The 12,260-nt window shown below is 43.3% G+C and overlaps 1 pseudogene; it reads left to right on the forward strand.

Moving 5' to 3' along the window:
• Positions 1-12,260, forward strand: part of LOC141147955 (interferon-induced very large GTPase 1-like) — an 81,644-nt pseudogene that overhangs the window by 27,552 nt on the left and 41,832 nt on the right.

Raw genomic sequence — 12,260 nt, forward strand, 5'->3', positions numbered from 1 at the left:
GTTTAGGGGAAACAAAATACAATGCAGATGACTAAATACATTCAAACTGAGTAGACTAGGTGGATATGTGCCCAGCATTGTATGCTGGGGAGGTTAGTGAAGGCAAATATACATGCATGACAAAAAAGAACAGGAAAAAATTACAGCATGCATGAGGAGAAAAAGGGGACATTCATATTATATTGCAATGATGGTAAGTAGTGTTTGAGTTAAGAAATGCATTACATTATCAAAGATTAAATAAAATAACATGTGATGCTAATAAAAGAAAAAATTCTTACCTTAATATAGTCCTTCTGCAGGACCTGGATGATGACAAAACAGGTCTCTGGGATAATGATCCCCAGAGCCTGGGGGGAGATGCCTGTCGAGAACTTCAAGTCCTGCAGGCTTCTCCCTGTCGCCAAGTACCGCAACGTGGCAACTAGCCTCTGCTCCGGAGTGATGGCTTGCCTCATGCAGGTATCCTGCCTGCTGATATAGGGGGTCAGCAAAACCAACAAACGGTCAAAAACGGGGTCCGTCATCCAGAGAAAGTTCCTGAAATCCTCAGGATTATTCTCACGGATCTCAGGGAGCAATGGCATGTGACAGAACTGGTCACGCTGGAGCAACCAATTCTTGGTCCAGGAACTCCTCCTCGCCCTGTTCATGGACTGGTCTTGGGCTGAAGAATGAACTACAGCACCAAGCACATACAATGCACATGCTCGACGACGAGTACGTACAGGTAACATGGCTTCAAAATGGTCGGCTTGTCAGAACACGCTTAACAGAACGCACTGAAGAACAGCAAGGCCTGTGAAGAGCGACCTGAAAATCAGGAACGAGCAGACAATAAAACAAAGATTTCTCAATGCTAACTGACCAAACGCACTGAAAAGCAGATACAAACCTCACAAGCAGAGACTGAACAACAGTTAAAACGAACTGAAAAATACGAGTCTCACAAGCGCGAATCATCTCTCACCAAACTTCTACTAACACGAGATAAACACGAGATTAGCAGAAGGAGCCCAAAGGGTGTCGTACGGGCTATTGAACTTCCGTTTTATAGTCTCGTCGGACTTGGTGTACGTCACCGCGTACTAGGCTGTCGAACTTTTGTGTGATCGTGTGTAGGCAAGTCCGTTCATTAGAAAGTCTGCTGCAAGTCCGCCAAAAGTCCGCCGAAAGTCTGTCGGATGGGCTGTCGGACTTTTGTAGATGAAAAGTCCGACCGTGTGTACGCGGCATAATACCTACTGTGTGTAAAAGTCTTAAACACTGGGGTCAGAGGTAGGCAGTCTATAATACACTAATGTAGGTACCCAGTTAAGGCTTTATTAAGTGTGATGTGTAATTTGAACACAAGCCATACAATCTGAATATGTCACTCCGTGGACTTCAGGTGAAGGCAGGACTACTTTGACGCAAGTACAGTCAGGTCCATAAATATTAAAGCTTAAAGTCTGCAGTTGAAGCACATCTTGTTCATTTAATTTCAAATCCATTGTGGTGGTGTATAGAGCCAAAAAGATTAGAATTGTGTTGCTGTCCCAATATTTATGGACCTGACTATATCTCGTTGAAGGACAGTGCTATGCAGAGCTTGTGCTATGTACCATAGTGAAGGGGTTTCTTATTTGTACTCAGCCAGAACTAAGCTGGCTTTGGCTGGTAGATAAATACACATAGAAAGTGCTTTTTAATGACCTAGTTACATAGTCGGTAAGACTAAAAAAAGACAATTGTCCAGTTCAACCTGTGTAGGTGTATGTGTATCAGTGTCTATAATGATTTCCCATATGCCTGTATGTTGTGTCCTTTAAGATCCACATCTAAGAGTCTTTTAAAAAATATCCACACTCCCCGCATCCACCACCAATTGTGGGAGAGAGTCCCACATCCTTATTGCCCTAACAATGAAGAACGCCTTTTGCAGTTTAAGGTTAAACCGCTTCTCCTTCAGTCTCATTGTGTGCCCCGTGTCCTTTTACACTCCCTGGGACTCTCATATCCAGTGAGAATAAATTTATTGTTTGCAGTCGTTCCTCGTAATTGAGGTCCTCCAGTTCCCTTATTAGTTTTGTTGCCCTTCTTTGGACTCTCTCCAACTCCAGCACATCCCTTCGGAGGACTGGTGACCAGAACTGGATGGAAAACTCCTGATGAAGCCTTAGCAGAGTTTCATAAAGTGGCAGGATTATAGTTTTGTTCCTAGAGTATATCACTTGTTTTATGCAAGCTAATATTCTGCCTGCTTTGTTAGCTGCAGCTTGGCACTGCATGCTGTTGTTCAATCTGTCATCTATTATCACCTTCTAGAGCCTTCTCCATCCTTGATTCTCCCAGCTGTTCTTTACCTAGTGAATATTTTTAATTTATGTTTTTTGACCCCAAGTGCATTGCTTTACGTTTCTCCACATTAAACCTCATTTGCCATTTGTCTGCCCACTCCTTTATTTTATTCAGGTCATTCTGCAAAATTTCTATGTCCTGATGAGAGTTTATTACTCTGCTTATCTTTGTGTCATCCGCAAAAACTGAGACTGAACTAGTTATCCCATATTCTATATTATTAATGAATATGTTGAATAGAATTGGTCCCAAGACAGAGCCTTGGGGTACCCCACTTACCACCCCAGACCAGTCAGAGTACATGTTATTTATCACTACCCTTTGGACCCGTCCCTGTAACCAGTTTCTTACCCAAGCACAAACCCTATGGTCCAAGTCTGCAGACCTCAGCTTATAAATGAAGCATTTATGGGGGACGGTATCAAATGCTTTTGCAAAGTCTAGATACACCACACCCACAGCCCTCCCCATATCTAAAATTGCTGATCACTTCCTCATAGAATGTTAGCAGATTGGTCTGGCAGGAATGTCCTCTCATAAACCCATACTGATTACCACTAATGATATTCTTCTCCTCAGTAAAACTTTGGATATAGTCCCTAATCACCCTCTCTAATAATTTACCCACTATTGATGTTAGGCTGACTGGCCTATAATTCCCAGGAATATGTCTCTGCCCTTTTTTGAATATTGGTACCACATTGGCTTTTCTCCAATCAGCTGGTACCAATCCTGTCATTATGTTGTCCACAAAGATCAGGTATAATGACCTGGCTATAACTTGACTGAGTTCTCTGAGGACTTTCAGGTGTAAGCCATCTGATAGCCAACAATCAGAGGTATTTTTCAATGCCATTGGAACACTGGGGAATATAACAATTGTAATGTATTTTTTAAACAATCCCTATTCAGACATAAATATGGCCCTTACTGTCCTTGCATGGCATATTGTAGTGTTGTAGCTTTTTTGACTATACCATATTTTCCAGCTTATTTAAGAAAACTGAGAGGTAATGTAAAAACATATAACATTAAACATGTATTTTCTTACAGAACTTCATACCAAAAGCACTACCTTTCATCATCTAGCAGAAAAAATGAACATGGAACCTTACCTGACTTCAAAATTGACTCTGAGGGATATCTTAGTATTGACTTAGAGAAAGTGCATGACGAATCACCGAAAACTGTAGAGGATCTGCCCTGGAATTACTTAAGGAAACTCATGTCCTCAAACAGGACTGCAAGAAACATTCTTCTTGAGAAAGATCAGTCTACTGGTTTTGATGTATATGATAATGGTGATGATGATGATGATGATGTTAATGATGGTGAAAACCTATTTAATGCTTCTTTTGTTTCAGGTAATAATTCATTTATCTCCATTCACCCCCTGGATGTCCTGTGTGTCCTCCTACATTATGAATTGGAAATAATATTGCGCCAATCCAAAAGTATGAAAAGCTGCCAACACAACAATCAGACAAATTGTGAATCAGAAATAAGGAATAAAGTGTGGCGCTAAAAAAAAAAAACTGTTCTTAATCGAGCACGACCCACCAGAATAGCAGTCTGGGGGCCAAATCTAGCCCAATAAGGTGTTTGATGAAAACAGGACTTTCACTAATCCTGTGTGTAAATAATAATTATACGCAATAGGAAGAGGGTATATCTGTGAGGTGGTCACCCATATAATCCCACATATAAAGTGTGTATTACAAACAAGATCCAATGGAAAACAATCAAATGGGAAATTAGTTGCGTTAACCCCAAAGGAATATCTCTGTGAGATTATATCAATTAAGTGTCAATTAAAACGTAAAAAGGAGAAAGAAAACATAGTGCCAAAATTAAAATCAAGTACCGTATTTATCAGGGGAAAATCGTGGGTGCGTGTTATACCCCGATCCCCGCTATTTTGTGATCTGTCGGAGCGATTGCCCCGATCGCCGCCGACATTCACATAGCGTGTATTTTTAGGGTTCTCGGCGGTTCTCGGCTTTTCTCGGCGCCGTTTACAGTCACGCCCAGTCCCGCCATTGGACCCGTATTATGTCCATCATGGGGACTGGGGGTGACTGTGAACGGCGCCGAGAAGAGCCGAGAACCCTCGGCTATGTGTATCTCGGCTCCGCCCAGTCACTGTGTCCTCGGCGGCGCTCGTTCAGCTGAACGAGCGCCGCCGAGTCCCTCCGTACTCCGCGGCGGCATATTTAAAAATCCAAACTAAACTTTTGTATGTCGACGGCGACAAGGCTGCACGGACCACTGGGGCAAAGCTACACTGGGGCAAGGCTGCACTGGGGCAAGGCTGCACTGGGGCAAGGCTGCACTGACAAGGCTGCACTGACAAGGCTGCACTGGGGCAAAGCTGCACTGACAATTCTGCACTGGGGCAAAGCTGCACTGACAAGGCTGCTCTGGGGCAAAGCTGCACTGACAAGGCTGCACTGACAAGGCTGCACTGGGGCAAAGCTGCACTGACAATTCTGCACTGGGGCAAAGCTGCACTGACAAGGCTGCACTGGGGCAAAGCTGCACTGACAAGGCTGCACTGGGGCAAAGCTGCACTGACAAGGCTGCACTGGTGCAAAGCTGCACTGACAAGGCTGCACTGGACACTGGGGCAAGGCTGCAGATGGACACGATAATGCTGCATTGATGGGCATTTAAATGTAGGTTTTTTTTTCCTTAAACTTCCCTCCTAAAAGTTTTTTCCTTAAAATTCCCTCCTAAACTTGGGGTGCGTGTTATACGCCGGCGCGTGTTATACGCCGATAAATACAGTATATGAAACACTAAAAAATGTGAGTACACATCTATTGTGCTCATGAGCGGATCTGCAAATGTGTTTGACTACTCATAACAGGCAACATTCAGGTGCGTATATATTAAATCAATGAGTGCAAATGAAAAATGTATAAATATAAGTGCAACAACATTCATGTAAATGGTGTTTTTGCTATAGCCGGATGAGAATAAAGTGAGAGTCCAAATAAAAGTCCTCTAAAAATATAACTGGAAACTTGACCAATGAGGCTTCTTTTGGAATGCAAGGATGGTTCCCGTATGTTCTGCTGGTCAAACTGCTAATGTAGATAGGGATAGGTAAAAAATACTCTTACCAGAGTTGGTGGACTCACCAGCCAGCGGCTTCGGAGTCAAAGCAGGCTTATGGCAGAGCAGACAGCGGTGGTTGCAATGCTGTTTCATCCGCTAGTAGAGACACTGGAAGATGAGGATCCTCAAAGAACAACCTCCCATACTCAGTGCTCGGTTCTTCATACAAATCCTCAAGTGAAGAAGTTAGAGAAAAGAACTCCACATAGCCTAAGACTGCTTCCAAAAACTTTAATAAAAGTTTTGCGATAAAAGAAATACACTGGCTCATAGACAACAACAGAGACCAGGTATAATAAAGGTACATTGGCCCATAGACAACAACAGAGGCCGGGTACAAAAATGTATAAAATCAATAAAAAAAGGGCTTGTTCAATCGTGGCAAGACAGGCATATCAAACCCGATGTGTTTCGTCCGCGAGGACTTCAACTTTTATTAAAGTTTTTGGAAGCAGTCTTACGCTATGTGGAGTTCTTTTCTCTAACTTCTTCACCTGAGGATTTGTATGAAGAACCGATTGTTTTCCATTGGATCTTGTTTGTAATACACACTTTATATGTGGGATTATATGGGTGACCACCTCACAGATATACCCTCTTCCTATTGCGTATAATTATTATTTACACACAGGATTAGTGAAAGTCCTGTTTTCATCAAACACCTTATTGGGCTAGATTTGGCCCCCAGACTGCTATTCTGGTGGGTCGTGCTCGATAAAGAACAGTTTTTTTGGGTTTTTTTAGCGCCACACTTTATTCCTTATGTCCTCCTACATTGCTCAGACAGTTTTCTCCAACAAGAGATTGCAGCCAAACTGTCCATATGTCAATTTGCTGTTCCTCTGCTGCTCCCTGCTGGTGATGGATCACACTGCACCCTCATGCTGTGGGAAATGAGAGACATAGTGAAGAAGTGGAGACCTCAGTCATTAGCGGACAGTAAAGGGTTCAGAGAAGAAAATGTGGTGAATACATCCATGCCAATCTTTTCTTATGTCAGATTGGGTAAAAGCAAATTATCCAAATCTAAAATCCTGAACCAAGTTCTTAATCCATCTCAGCTACATAATAACTTCTTCATACATGACAATATGGATGGAGGAAACATTAAGAGGGAAATATCTGATGGACTGGTAGAAGTTTCCTGGTATTTTCCCTGTGGTAAGTCTGATGTTTTCTCAGAACCCATCGCAGTCACCAACCTACGAGGAGATCTGGAGGCCAACTGGGACAAGTTCACATTTCTGACAAGAATTTCATCAGCTGTGTTTGTTTTCATTGAGGATATTTCTGAGAGGGAATTCAGACTGCTATCATCCTGCCCAACCACTGACACCCAGTATTACTTCATTGTTACTACTGGTCCCAGCAAAACCTTGAGTACACAGACACAGACAACCCTTAAAGACTTAATACCAGTTCTAAAGTTGAAAAAAACAAATATAATAATACATGAAGGCATGGCAAATGAGGCAGCATTTGTAAAAAAAACTACTAAGTACTATCATTTGCTTCTTAAACAGTAAGCCAAAAGAAAGGAAAATGAGAGACCTTGAGGAAGAAACTCATGGTTTGGACATCCAAGTGGACGAGAGAGTTCCTGAATGTCAGAAGGCCAGGGAACATGCCAGGAAAATTACAAAAGAAATAACAAATGTATCTGAGTACAAAAAGAACACTATGAAGCTACAGAGAGATCTCTGGAGACAGTTATCTGAAGTGGAAAAGGAACTTTGCAGAATGACAAAGCAAGGTGGTAAAGACACACAACAATATCAAGATGAACTGAGAAAGAAACGTATTTCACTACATGAGGAACAATATAAGCATCACCTGCCCCATGGTTTAATGCTTTTTATTGATGCAATCACTGATTTGTCTAAGACTGAGAAACAATATTTTCTGAAATGGATGAAATTTGATCTTAATTCAGTTACTAGAGATCATCTTTCTAATCTTCATGCTGAATACAAAGAAAAATATAACAATACCTTTAGTAGTAGGGATGAGCTCAGACAGATAGACCAGAAAATCTCTGGCAGTTCTTTAGGAATTGAACATTTTCTATGTGAGATGGAACAGTTTTATGAAGCTGAATGTTCCATGGTTAAAGAAAGAAAAATAGATAAAAGACAAAGACAATTTATTAGACTGCCGGGAATTGCTGCTGATCTCTTGTTAGATGGGTTCCCTTTGGAGCTGATAGATGGAGATGCCTCCAACATTCCGTCACGGTGGATAACTGATGTTTTAAATGAGCTGGACTCCAAAACAGGGAAAAAATGCAGAATGAGAGTAATCACTGTACTAGGGGTGCAGAGTACGGGGAAATCCACTCTTCTCAACACCATGTTTGGTCTACAGTTCCCGGTGGCCAGTGGAAGATGCACACGAGGAGCCTTCATGACTCTTCTTAATTGAAAGAGAACTTCCAGGAGGAGCTGGGCTGTGACTTCATCCTGGTGATTGACACTGAGGGGCTGAAAGCTCCAGAGTTTGCTTCCTTGGAGGACAGTTATGAACATGACAATGAACTGGCCACACTAGTGGTTGGGTTGAGTGATATCACCATCATCAATATGTCAATGGAAAACACAACAGAAATGAAGGATATTTTACAGATTGTGGTCCATGCTTTTCTTATGCCCCGTACACACGGTCGGACTTTGTTCGAACATTCCGACAACCGGAATGATTCCGGCTCAAACTTGTCTTGCATACACACGGTCACACAAAGTTGTCGGAAAATCCGATCATTCTGAACGCGGTGACGTAAAACACATACGTCGGGACTATAAACGGGGCAGTGGCCAATAGCTTTCATCTCTTTATTCTGAGCATGCGTGGCACTTTCTCCGTCGGATTTTTGTACACACGATCGGAATTTCCGACAACGGATTTTGTTGTCGGAAAATTTTACATCCTGCTCTCAAACTTTGTGTGTTGGAAAATCCGATGGAAAATGTCCGATGGAGCCCACACACGGTCGGAATTTCCGACAACACGCTCCGATCGGACATTTTCCATCGGAAAATCCGACCGTGTGTACGGGGCATTAGAATGAAAGAAGTAGGGAAGAGACCCAACTGCCAGTTTGTACATCAGAATGTGAGTGATGTGTCCGCTCATGACAAGAACATGAGAGACAGGAAGAAACTTCTAGAACAGCTAGATGAAATGACAAAAGTAGCTGCAGAGATGGAAAAGAAAAGCGAGATAAGAACTTTCAGTGATGTGATGGATTACAATCTAGAGAAAGGCAACTGGTACATTCCTGGGCTCTGGCTTGGGGTCCCTCCAATGGCTCCAGTAAGTTCTGGGTACAGTGAACATGTGTCTGAATTAAAAAAATATTTATTAGAACTAATGACAAACAAAGAATCTCTGCACAGGCCTTTAACTATTCCTGAATTTATAACATGGATAGAAAGTTTATGGAACGCTGTAAAACATGAGAAATTCATCTTCAGTTTCAGGAACAGTCTGGTGGCAGAAGCTTATAATAACCTGTCTATAGAATACTCACAGTGGGAATGGGAGTTCCGAAAAGCTGTCCATGATTGTCTGATCCGTACAGAGACAAACATTACGAATCAGACTGCAGAGAGTCTAAATGATGAACTTTGCTCCAAATTTAAGAATGAGCTCAGCAATTTGTTGATTAGTAAAGAAAGTAAAATGTCAGAATTGCTGGAAAACTACTTTAACAATAAAAATGAAAATGTTAATCTAATAGAACGATAAAAACAAGATTTTTTTCTGAGCACACAATTCCTGAAGGAGGAATTGAAAAGAATCTTCTCTTGTGAAGTTTGATGAGTTTCAATTCAGAAAGGGAAATTCAAGATTCAGAATATCCAAAATAATTACCAGAAATCTATGGAAGGTAAAATCACAGATCTCCTCAAGAGGTGCAGAGAGAAGAAAAAAAAGCTTAACGATGAAGAGTTAAAGAAGGAATTTCAGGAGATGTGGTAGAAGGCACTAAAAGATTTAGAGATTGGAGAATTAAACACATGTATTGTCAGCAAATCTATTTTACGGCAGCTAATGAATGACATGAGCAATAGGGATGAGCCGAACACCCCCCCTGTTCGGTTCGCACCAGAACATGCGAACAGGAAAAAAGTTTGTTCGAACACGCGAAGCGGTTAAAGTCTATGGGACACGAACATGAATAATCAAAAGTGCTAATTTTAAAGGCTTATATGCAAGTTATTGTCATAAAAAGTGTTTGGGGACCTGGGTCCTGCCCCAGGGGACATGGATCAATGCAAAAAAAAGTTTTAAAAACGGCCGTTTTTTCAGGAGCAGTGATTTTAATAATGCTTAAAGTCAAACAATAAAAGTGTAATATCCCTTTAAATGTCGTAGCTGGGGGGTGTCTATAGTATGCCTGTAAAGAGGCGCATGTTTCCCGTGTTTAGAACAGTCTGACAGCAAAATGACATTTCGAAGGAAAAAACCCATTTAAAACTACTCGCGGCTATTGCATTGCCGACAATACACATAGAAGTTCATTAATAAAAACGGCATGGGAATTCCCCACAGGGGAACCCTGAACCAAAATTTAAAAAAAAAATAACGTGGGAGTCCCCCTAAATTCCATACCAGGCCCTTCAGGTCTGGTATGGATATTAAGGGGAACCCCGGCCAAAATTAAAAAAAAAAACGGCGTGGGGTCCCCCCAAAAATCCATACCAAACCCTTATCCGAGCACGCAATCTGGCAGGCCTCAGGAAAAGAGGGGGGACGAGAGTGCGCCCCCCTCCTGAACCGTACCAGGCCACATGCCCTCAACATTGGTAGCCCCCAAAACACCTTGTCCCCATGTTGATGAGGACAAGGGACTCATCCCCACAACCCTGGCCGGTGGTTGTGGGGGTCTGCGGGCGGGGGGCTTATCGGAATCTGGAAGTCCCCTTTAACAAGGGGACCCCCAGATCCCGGCCCCCCCCTGTGTGAAATGGTAAGGGGGTACTTACCCCTACCATTTCACTAAAAAACTGTCAAAAATGTTAAAAATGACAAGAGACAGTTTTTGACAATTCCTTTATTTAAATGCTTCTTCTTTCTTCTATCTTCCCTCATCTTCTGGTTCTTCTGGTTCTTCCTCCGGCGTTCTCGTCCAGCATCTCCTCCGTGGCGTCTTCTATCTTCTTCTCCTCCGGCCGCTCCGCACCCATGGCATGGGGGGAGGCTCCCGCTCTTCTCTTCATCTTCTTCTTCATCTTCTTCTCTTCTTCCTTCTTCTCTTCTTCTCTTCTTCTCTTCTTCATTTTCTTCTCCGGGCCGCTCCGCATCCATGCTGGCATGGATGGAGGCTCCCGCTGTGTGACGGTGTCTCCTCGTCTGACGGTTCTTAAATAACGGGGGGCAGGGCCACCCGGTGACCCCGCCCCCCTCTGATGCACGGGACATGATGGGACTTCCCTGTGGCATTCCCCGTGATGTCACAGGGAAGTCCCATCAAGTCACCGTGCGTCAGAGGGGGCGGGGTCACTGGGTGGCCCCGCCCCTGTTATTTAAGAACCGTCAGACGAGGAGACGCCGTCACACAGCGGGAGCCTTCCTCCATGCCAGCATGGATGCGGAGCGGCCTGGAGAAGAAGAGAAGAAGAGAAGAAGAGAAGAAGAAAAGAAGAAAAGAAGAGGAGAAGAAAATGAAGAGAAGAGCGGGAGCCTCCCCCCATGCCATGGGTGCGGAGCGGCCCGAGGAGAAGAAGATAGAAGACGCCGCAGAGGAGATGCTGGACGAGAACGCCGGAGGAAGAACCAGAAGAGCCAGAAGAACCAGAAGAAGAAGATGAAGGAAGATAGAAGAAAGAAGAAGCATTTAAATAAAGGAATTGTCAAAAACTGTCTCTTGTCATTTTTAACATTTTTGACAGTTTTTTAGTGAAATGGTAGGGGTAAGTACCCCCTTACCATTTAACCCAGGGGGGGTTGGGATCTGGGGGTCCCCTTGTTAAAGGGGGCTTCCAGATTCCGATAAGCCCCCCGCCCGCAGACTCCCACAACCACCGGCCAGGGTTGTGGGGATGAGGCCCTTGTCCTCATCAACATGGGGACAAGGTGTTTTGGGGGGCTACCCCAAAGCACCCTCCCAATGTTGAGGGCATGTGGCCTGGTACGGTTCAGGAGGGGGGGCGCACTCTCGTTCCCCCCTCTTTTCCTGCGGCCTGCCAGGTTGCGTGCTCGGATAAGGGTCTGGTATGGATTTTTGGAGGGACCCCACGCCGTTTTTTTTTTTTTTTGGCACGGGGTTCCCCTTAAAATCCATACCAGACCTGAAGGGTCTGGTATGGAATTTAGGGGGAACCCTACGTCATTTTTTTTTTTTTAATTTTGGTTCGGGGTTCCCCTGTAAGGAATTCCCATGCCGTTTTTATCAATGAACTTCTATGTGTATTGTCGGCAATGCAATAGCCGCGAGTAGTTTTAAATGGGTTTTTTCCTTCGAAATGTCATTTTGCTGTCAGACTGTTCTAAACACGGGAAACATGCGCCCCTTTACAGGCATACTATAGACACCCCCCAGCTACGACATTTAAAGGGATATTACACTTTTACTGTTTGACTTTAAGCATTATTAAAATCACTGCTCCTGAAAAAACGGCCGTTTTTAAAACTTTTTTTTGCATTGATCCATGTCCCCTGGGGCAGGACCCAGGTCCCCAAACACTTTTTATGACAATAACTTGCATATAAGCCTTTAAAATTAGCACTTTTCATTTCTCCCATAGACTTTTAAAGGGTGTTCCGCGGCATTCGAATTTGCCGCGAACACCCCAAATTGT

The sequence above is a fragment of the Aquarana catesbeiana genome, linkage group LG06 (assembly GCF_042186555.1).
Source record: "Aquarana catesbeiana isolate 2022-GZ linkage group LG06, ASM4218655v1, whole genome shotgun sequence".
In the NCBI taxonomy this organism is placed as follows: Eukaryota; Metazoa; Chordata; class Amphibia; order Anura; family Ranidae; genus Aquarana; species Aquarana catesbeiana.